Source organism: Octopus bimaculoides, chromosome 7 (assembly GCF_046866305.1).
Source record: "Octopus bimaculoides isolate indiv1 chromosome 7, ASM4686630v1, whole genome shotgun sequence".
Taxonomy (NCBI): domain Eukaryota; kingdom Metazoa; phylum Mollusca; class Cephalopoda; order Octopoda; family Octopodidae; genus Octopus; species Octopus bimaculoides.
Window position 1 is genome coordinate 17,001,583 of NC_142934.1, and position 10,000 is coordinate 17,011,582.

Below are 10,000 nucleotides of genomic sequence, written 5' to 3' on the forward strand. Positions count from 1 at the left end.
TTTCTAGATCGCTATGCTCAGCCTTTATAACCGCAATAACAGCATGCCTCTTCATTTCTTGAGTAAGCTGAGGGTCTGCTATTATTATTTTCTCATTCAAAGATTATACAGAGTTAGCAAAAAATACAGCAATGACCCCAAAAAGGTATATCCTCAAATACCTTACGCACCCTGTGTATGCTTACACACTCAAATACAGGTTTGAATAATTTTGTATAGCGCATCAAATCACTGCTACAGTGATTACGTTCTTGGGAAATTAAGATCCTTTCAGTATATATCATTGAAGATTAAACGAAAATTCTCACTTATGGCAAAAGGTGCTGAAACACCATATCCACATACTATATCTACCTAGCGGTCTGTCAGAATCGATTCTGGCTGTTTAGCATTTCTCAGTAGGAGATACCAAAGAAGTGAAAACTCGGCCAGAGTTCTAAAGCTGCGAGTGCAACACAGTTACTGATATTGATTAATTCAAGATACAGCCTATCTGTATTCGGTATCATCTATTGAGGAAGGCTGAAGCCCCAGAGACACATTTTAGCGTCCGCTAGGTGGAGATAACAACTAGATATTGTTTTTTTCTTTACATTTCTTTTTTTACCATAATCGAGAATTTTCTCTTCGCGGTAACTGCAGGTAATTTTCCTTTAGAAGGTGAAATATGTTACAAGCATATTTTAACGAAGTTAAAATTACGCTCATTCCTCATTATTGCTTAATGCTGATACAATTGTATTTATACCGACTGCGTGCGAAACTCAATCGCTGATATTGATCGTTTCAAGATAAATCTACGGCTTTAGAATCTACTCGTGTTATCTTACATCGGTATCTCCTTCTGAAGATGGCTAAAGCGCTAGAAGTAAATGTGGGCGTCCGAGAATTCCGAGGAGATATCGTGTTTTGATACCATTTATCATGGGCAAGAATATTTTTTACACAGTTACTGTAGTGTGTTTGCCTTTAGAAGACGAAATAGGTTACTAACATTTTAACTTTAAGTTTCCGTCTACCAAATCCACTCCATAAGCTTTGATGCTTATAGATGCCAAAGTTCTACGCAGATGGATCGTACTACACAGATGGATCCAAACATGCATGCACCTTAGGAAGCATTTTCTTTCCCATTTAGCTCATAGATTGTCTCCTTGGTGCGTCTCAGATAATTTTGATGCTTTTCCACATCTTCGTGATGTATGATATCGATAGTGTCGCATATTTTGTTCTATACAAATATTTAAACATCCATTTATTTTTGTTATATGTATAATTAATTTTCCGCACTTGCACATTTTTTCAAATCCTCCTCATGGAAATATTTTAGATAGCGGTTCCATTAAGTTGACGTTTGAGATCCACAAAATATTTTTGATATCCAATCAAACTTGTTACGATATTCATATACTTACCGTCTGTTATGTTCTACTATTTTCCTAAGACTACAGAACTCTGAAATTTTAAATTATCAATAAATATATTTAATGACTTTCATTTTCACAGGCACGCATGCATACACACACACACGCACACACTCACACACACATACATACATATATACATATATATATATATGTGTGTGTGTGTGTGCATTATATACATATACCTACCTACATACATACATATGCATATATTTATATATATGAATATAATAAACATGAATGTGTGTGTGTGTAAATATATAGGTATGAACACACACACACACACACACACACACACACACACACACACATACACACACACATATTATATACACAGTTTAAAAAGAACATAGAAAAAACCATTTCCTCTACTTAATTCGAATGACTCAGTCTTATTTTCAAATTTATGAATGTGTGTGTGTATATATATATATATATATATATAGAGAGAGAGAGAGAGAGAGCGAGAGAGAGAGAGAGATAAAGAGAGAGAGTGAGGGAGAGAGAAAGAGAGAGAGAAAGAGAGAGAAAGAGAGAAAGAAAAAAGAGAGATACATATATGCATACAAACATACATACATAAATGTTGCAAACGTAACATTTAGAGGCAATATAGCAACGTGCATATATATTTGTCAATACACACACACACACACACACACACACATATATATATATATATACACACACATATATCTGCATATATATAAATATAGATATATATACACATATATATATATATACATACATACATACATATCTAAAGTTGGCAGGTATATTTCCATTGAGAGAATGCTAGCTTAAATGCGCAGATAGTAAAGATAGATAGTATGACAATCAGATAGAATTTATCGATATCATCTAATTTTATATTAATTTTGAAGATCAATAGAAAAATATTAGTAAAAATATGGGTCAGAATGAGATGAATTAGGAAAAACATGCAATGCAAAATTTCTGGATTAAAATTTAGTTTCAAAAAAAAAAAAAAAAATTCTTCTGGCGTTTCTGTGACAAATCTTGGTATGTTTTGTATTAGTGTTAGTGCTAGAGTTAGATCGATTTTTTAGTTCATGTTTTCATTTTTTTTTGTTTGCGTGTAATCTCAAGGAATGCACGAAGAAATATATTTGTTACTTGTTGTGTATGTGTATATTATTATTTGTTGTGTATGTGTATATTTTCTATCAACTAATATGTGTCTTTATTGTTCGACTTTGGTGGAAGCTATATGTGTATGTGAGTATGCATGAGTGCATTTTCAAATTTTTATATGTTCAAAATTTTTATATGGTAATCTATTACATGTGTATATAGCAGTTTATTATTCAGTGGCTCTTCGTCGTTCAACGACGAGGATTAAATTGTTTGATTAAGTGAATTACCTGCGCCTGAGACGAAAAAGAAGGTTGATGCGAAAGCAGAAAGAAAAGACAAAGCGTGAACAACGACGAAATCAGGAATATAAAGGAAGAAAAGCAAGAGGTTCGTCCCTTGTCCGTAGAAATCATGATTAACCTAGCTAGTGCAGAATAGCTCAACTGGGAGGAGGCCAAAGTCTGCGAGACAGACTTTACAAACACCGGGAAATCTCTCATACCTCCTTTGTTATCAAGCGGTTTGAACCCTCTCACGAAGTACTTAAATTAAACTCAAAGAAACCTCATACATACATACGTACCTACCTACCTACCTACCTACCTACATACATACATATATACATACATACATTGTTGGCACTCCGTCGTTTACGACGTCGATGGTTCCAGTTGATCCGATCAACGGAACAGCCTGCTCATGAAATTAACGTGCAATTGGCTGAGCACTCTACAGATTATCAGCATGACACAGTGTGACAAGGCTGGCCCTTTGAATTACAGGCACAACAGAAACAGGAAGTAAGAGTAAGAGAAAGTTGTGGTGAAAGAGTACAGCAGGGTTTGCCACCATCCCCTGCCGGAGCCTTGTGGAGCTTTAGGTGTTTTTGCTCAATAAACACTCACAATGCCCGGTCTGGGAATCGAAACCGCGATCCTATGACCGCGAGTCCGCTGCCCTAACCACTGGGCCATTGCGCATCCACACATACATACACACACGTACATACGAACCTCCTCACACATATATACAAATACGTACACTTTCCCTATGTCAAATATCATTTTGCATTTTGTATTTTACAGTGTGCAGAGTATGCCTCTGTTTTTGTGCAGTGTTTATTTCTGTTTGTAGCTATGGAAACATTATAAAATCGGCATATTTATATAAGATGCATTATATCTCCAAGCAATACTTCGGGATCAGCGCACATGGTTAGCCCTATTTAAAAAAACGAGCGCCGGTCTATGAGACGTAGAAGAACGTTGATGCGAAAGCAGAACGGAAAGACAAAGCGTGAACAACAACGAAATCAGAAATATGTAGTATGTTAATATTTATCTATTGTTTCTGCATATGTGTCATATTAATGTGTGTGTGTGTGTGTGTGTGTGTGTGTGTGTGTGTACGTCTGTTTAAGCGGTATGTTGTGTTCTATGAAGTATGATTTTGTAAAAATTTTATTTTATCCGATTCGCGTTACTGTGTATATATTTTGACATTCTATTGTTCTTTCCATTGCACTTTGTATGAGTGTGTGTGTTTGTTTGGCGCATTCGTATATATGTGTCAATACAAGGTAGTTTTTCTCTCCGTGTGTATTCGCATGTATAATAATGTCTGTGTGTCTGTGTGTGCCTTCTTCGCTTGTATCCTGTTTACAGTGTCATAATATAATATAATAATGTATGTGGATATATATATATATATATATATATATGTATTTATAGAAGTACATATATATACATATAAACATATATGCACATATACACATTTATATGTATATACTTATGTATATATATATATATATATATATATATATATATATATATATATATATATATATATATATATATATATATATATTTGAGTGTTCTGCATGAATGTGTGCGCATCGTGCGTGTGAAGCTGAAGTTATGAATTATTCAAACAAACTGTATGTGTGTCAATTTCTGTTTATACGTTGTGTTTTAAAAATAAATTTATGAAATCATATTGCCGTGGTTTCATTCTATGTATGTATATAAGTATGTATATATGTATGTTTATTTGTATGTATTATGTGTATGTATATAGGTTTGTTTACGTTTCTCTTCGAGTTTCTCTGTGTAAGTTTCGTATAAACATGCCATTCTTTTACTGTGTATGTGTGTGCGTGTGTGTACTTATTTATACAAATATATACACACCTATATATTCATATACACATAAAAACAATGTGGGCATATTGTGATGTGCCTCTTTTTACGTATGTGTGTATGTATGTGTATGGTGCGTGTATGTGTGTATATATTGATAGTTGTGACCATGTTTATATGTATATGTATGTGCATACGTTTTTCTGCGTATTTCTAAAGTGTTTATTTTTTAACACTGAATGACACAGCGTTGCTGTGTATATACGTATATGGGTGAAAGCGTGTTCATGTGTGTAGGTGTTTTCAATCAAACAGCAAATCGATATGTTTGTATATGCAGAAGAAATATTCTTTCCGTTTTTGAATTACTAGATCAAACGCAACAAAATAAAATAAAATAAAATGGAATAAATAACAAGAAGAAGAAAACAAATTGACCAAGATGTACAGATCCAGTTCGAACCATTAAATTTCTTAACATATGAGGAACAACAAAGCAGAAGTAGAACGAAGCTTCAAAAATAAATAATTGAATAAATAATAAATAATAAATAATATATAAATAATAAATAATAAATAAATAACAAAATATTCTGTAAAAGTGGAAAAGAGATAGAAAAGAAACACAGAAAGAACGAGGGTACAAGAAGGTTTGGGTTAAAGAAATTAAGAAATTAATAGTTATTTCATTGACACGTGGCAGTAAACCGTGTGTATATGTGTGTGTGTGTACGTGTGCGCGCGTGTGTGTGTTTGTGTGTACGTGCGTGTGCACATGCGGGTGTAAGTGTACGCTGATTGGTACCTGTGTGCGCACACATGTGTGTTCTTGCGTGTGTTCGTGTGCGTGATTATATATATATATATATATATATATATATATATATATATATATATATATATATATATATATATATCAATAAATTTATAAATGTGCATATATATATGTGTGTGTGTATGAATTCAATTGTATGTATGTGTGTATATATATACATATATTGGCATTTGTGTATGTATATACTTATATACACATATATATATATTATATGTGAGTGCGTATGTCTGTATATGCGTGCGTGAATGTGTGTGTGTGTGTGTGTGTGTGTGTGTATTGTAAAAAATCAGTTTTTAAATGCAAACGACAAATATTCATTGAAGAAAGACCTCAGTCACTGACATTAAAAAGAGCGTAAAAACGCCAACACATTCGTACGTACGTAGATACACGCAAACGTACTTACATACATATACACACACACGTAATACCATATAATTACATATTTACACACGCTCGCACACACAAACACACATACACTCACACACACATATATATATATATATACAGAAAGAGAGAGAAAGAGAGCAATACTTTACTACATATATATATTTTTTAACCCCCTTTACATACGGACAAATGCATTCACAGACACAAACCAGGCAAATGTAATTTCGTTATTTCATTTCCAAACAACGAACAGGGTTGCAGATACGAATTCTCTGAGCCACAACACATGTAACAACATTGACTCACTTATATTTACAAATAGGATTATGTATACACGCATATACTTATACTTACAAACAGAGTACACTCGGAACCACACGCTCAACGGCCCACCCAACCTCACACACACACATACAAACACAAACCTCCTGGCACGCACTCAAATGAAGCGCCCATGTGTGTGTACGCCAATATACGCAAATACGCGGAGCATACACAATTGCCTTGGTAGAATACAGACACGGACAATAGAGCATCAGAATATGCACACAGAGAGAAGAGGCAACTATAACAAATAGTTAGATAAGAATGATGATGATGATGACGATGATAATTATGATGATGATAACAACAACAACAACAAAATAATGATAATAATAATATTAATAATAATAATAATAATAATAATAATAATGATAATAATAATAATAATGATAATAATAATGATAATAATAGCGTCCCTTTGATGGCATGCACTGCGCTCTCACTCAATAATAATAATAATAATAATAATAATAATAATAATAATAATAATAATAATATATCGACAATGAAAAATATCCGTCCCACAGCAAAATGCTACAAACAATCACACACACACACACACACACACACACACACACACAGATACATACACCTTCACATATACTCGAATGGTATATATAGAAGTAGCTACTCAGACAGCAAACAGGAGGTATACAGTAACATACTAATAAATTTATTATAACACTTCCCACAGATACGCAAACACACACACACACACACACACACACACACACACACACACACACACACACACACACACACACACACACACTCACACAAACACAACGCAATAATGTACCGCATCCCACCGCTACACATATATATACACACGCTTTAACTTATCACACATAAAATAGCATATGCCAGACATATATATATATATATAACATAACATACCATAAATACCAATGTCGTATCAGACAAAATAACTCATACACAATAACACATTGCATACATAATAATATATCACATATATAATAGCGTATCACACGCACAATAACATAACACATGCTTGATAACATTACAAATACAATATCTCGTACACAATAATAAATCACTTACAGAATCATCTATAATGCAAGGTAATATATCACGTATACACAATATCATAGCACGCAAACATACACAAGCACAATAATATATCATATATGCAATATTAAACAACCTACATATACATTAACATACCAGTTAGTCACAGGGTACATATTAACGTATTGTGCTGCAATATACAGCACCACACTCCGTTCACAAAACATACCGCATACACAAAACGTTATCTCCCACACAATAACACGATACATCACATTCATAATATAATATTTAATCTAATGTACGCCACATACAATATAACGTGCCACAGTATATGCACAGCAATTTGCTATTTACACACACACACAAATGCGCGCACGCGCGCACACATACATATATTTATATGTATATGCATGTATATATGAGTGTGTATATGTATGTACGTATACATACAATAACATACTTCAATAAAAAGAAAGGAAAATAAAGCCGCAGTGACGCAAGGATCCGTACACAAGTGTGTCTACCTTTTTCGTTTAACCAATACAGAACCGAGACTTGCAAAGTTGGAAAGTAGTTCACAAACCTACACTCGCACACAGAGACACACAAACAGGAACACACACATACATAGACACACACACACGCACACGCAATACATATACAGTACACACAAACGCATAAACATATATATATATAGATATAGATATCTATACACGCACACAGTAAATAGAATCTACTTCATACATACATCAACAAACATAACTATTCGTGCATTTATGAAAAAATCACGCAAATATTGGAAATAAATAAACACAGAGACAATAATCTAACTCAAGTACATGCATACATACACAAGCACACGCCGATTTGTAACAGAAACACGAAAGGAATATATTTTTTGTTTGGAAAACTAAATTTTAATCCACCTAATTTATAATTCATGTTATTCTAATTCATTTCATTTCGAGCCACTTTTTGAGTACATTTTCCATTGGTTCTAGTGAGAAAGTAAATAAACAGATATTGATGAAATTCTATCTATCTATCTATCTATCTATCTATCTATCTATCTATCTATCTATCTATCTATCTATCTATCTATCTATCTATCTTTCATTCTTCCTTTCTGTATATATGAGAAGGTTTGCTGGCAAGTACCTCTAGAGGTAAAGAGTAGTAAGTGCAGTGGTTTTTTCGGGATCCCTATAGGTGTCGAAAAAAACACACTGACTAATATGTTCCAAAAGGAGGTCATTCGGTTCAGCGACAACTATGGATAACTTTCAGCAGTCCTTTGTCCAGCAGTGCTAGTGAGGAGCGCTAACAGTTCGAAATATAGTATACACGCACGGATGTGCTGTTAGTCGGGCCTGTTCTAGATACTTATAGAACATGGACAAAAGGTGTCGGCAGGATACTTACGAACCGTGTCCTTGCACTTTGAAATCTGGGGTACGGTGTTGATTAACTTGATTCAAGTATCTCCTCTGAGTGAACAGTTACAACAAAAAAGATAACTAGTTCTTAGTAATATTTGGTACGATTAGAAATTTGAATTTGATATTAAGGAATTATTACAAAAAAAAGATGCGCAGAATTCACATATTGAAGTTTTTTGTTTACTTATTACGAAACACTTAAAATTTCTGGTCAGTGATTCTCATGTTCAGCATTATTTCTTTCTTCTTAGAAATCGCCAGCATTATATAACCTGTGACATATTAATTAAGCAATTTATGAAGCGAGACATTTAATTATAGAGGAAAAATAATTACTCTGACGGAAATTCATGAAATATTTTAGTATTTTAAATTGCTCTTCATATAGCGTTCGTTGTTTAGTAATCAATCGAATGAGCCAGAAAGCTCTTAGTGTTCACATACAAGATAACAGTTTCCAGTACTTTACTGGTACTTAATTTAATCGGCCTTGAAGATTTCAAAAGTAAAGATGTCTTGGCGGTATTCGAACTCAGAGCCAAAAATCTAGAAACAATACTGCAAGATATTTTCTCATATACCCCTAATAATTCTGCCAATCTTCCTCAAAAGATGAAGTAATTATATGCAATTATCCCGTGGGCTCTGTAGGAAGATTGGGTTGTATATTGCGCTTACTGATGTCACATCTATAACCTTCTTCCTTCTTACATACATGATAAAGCTACATTCAGATGTGGCTGCACGTTGAAACCCGACCTACAGAGCTGCCAGACTAAATTAGGTTTGGTAAGTCGATCGATAAAGGTTATATCAGTGCATGTTGATTCCTCAAAGTAATTTAAGAAGAAAAAATAATCAAGTATTGAACTATTATTGTGAATTTTTGTTTTTTAAAATTTATATAAAATTAGGCAAAATCTTTTTTTTGTTTTTAAAAAGCATCTTTTAACTGGCTGGAACACTCACATTAGTGAAATCCTGATTAATAAAGAAATTATTGAGAAATTTCTGGTTACATAAAATAGATAATAATGGTAAGAAATATAAAACGTAAAGCAAATCTTCCAAATAATCGATAAATAACTCTTTCAAACTAATCAATAATTAACTATTTAAACTAGTCGATAAATACAAAACGTTGATGGTGGAATAAAGGTGAACTGCACGAGACGAAAACAAAACTAAAGAAAACCACAAAAGAACTGAATAAAAATAAATGAAAACTTTAATGCTGGATGTTATCCAAGAACTGGAATGTGTGTCTGGGTTAAAGTATAATGGGTTAAATTATGTGGGCGAAAGTACGATGGGTCAAAG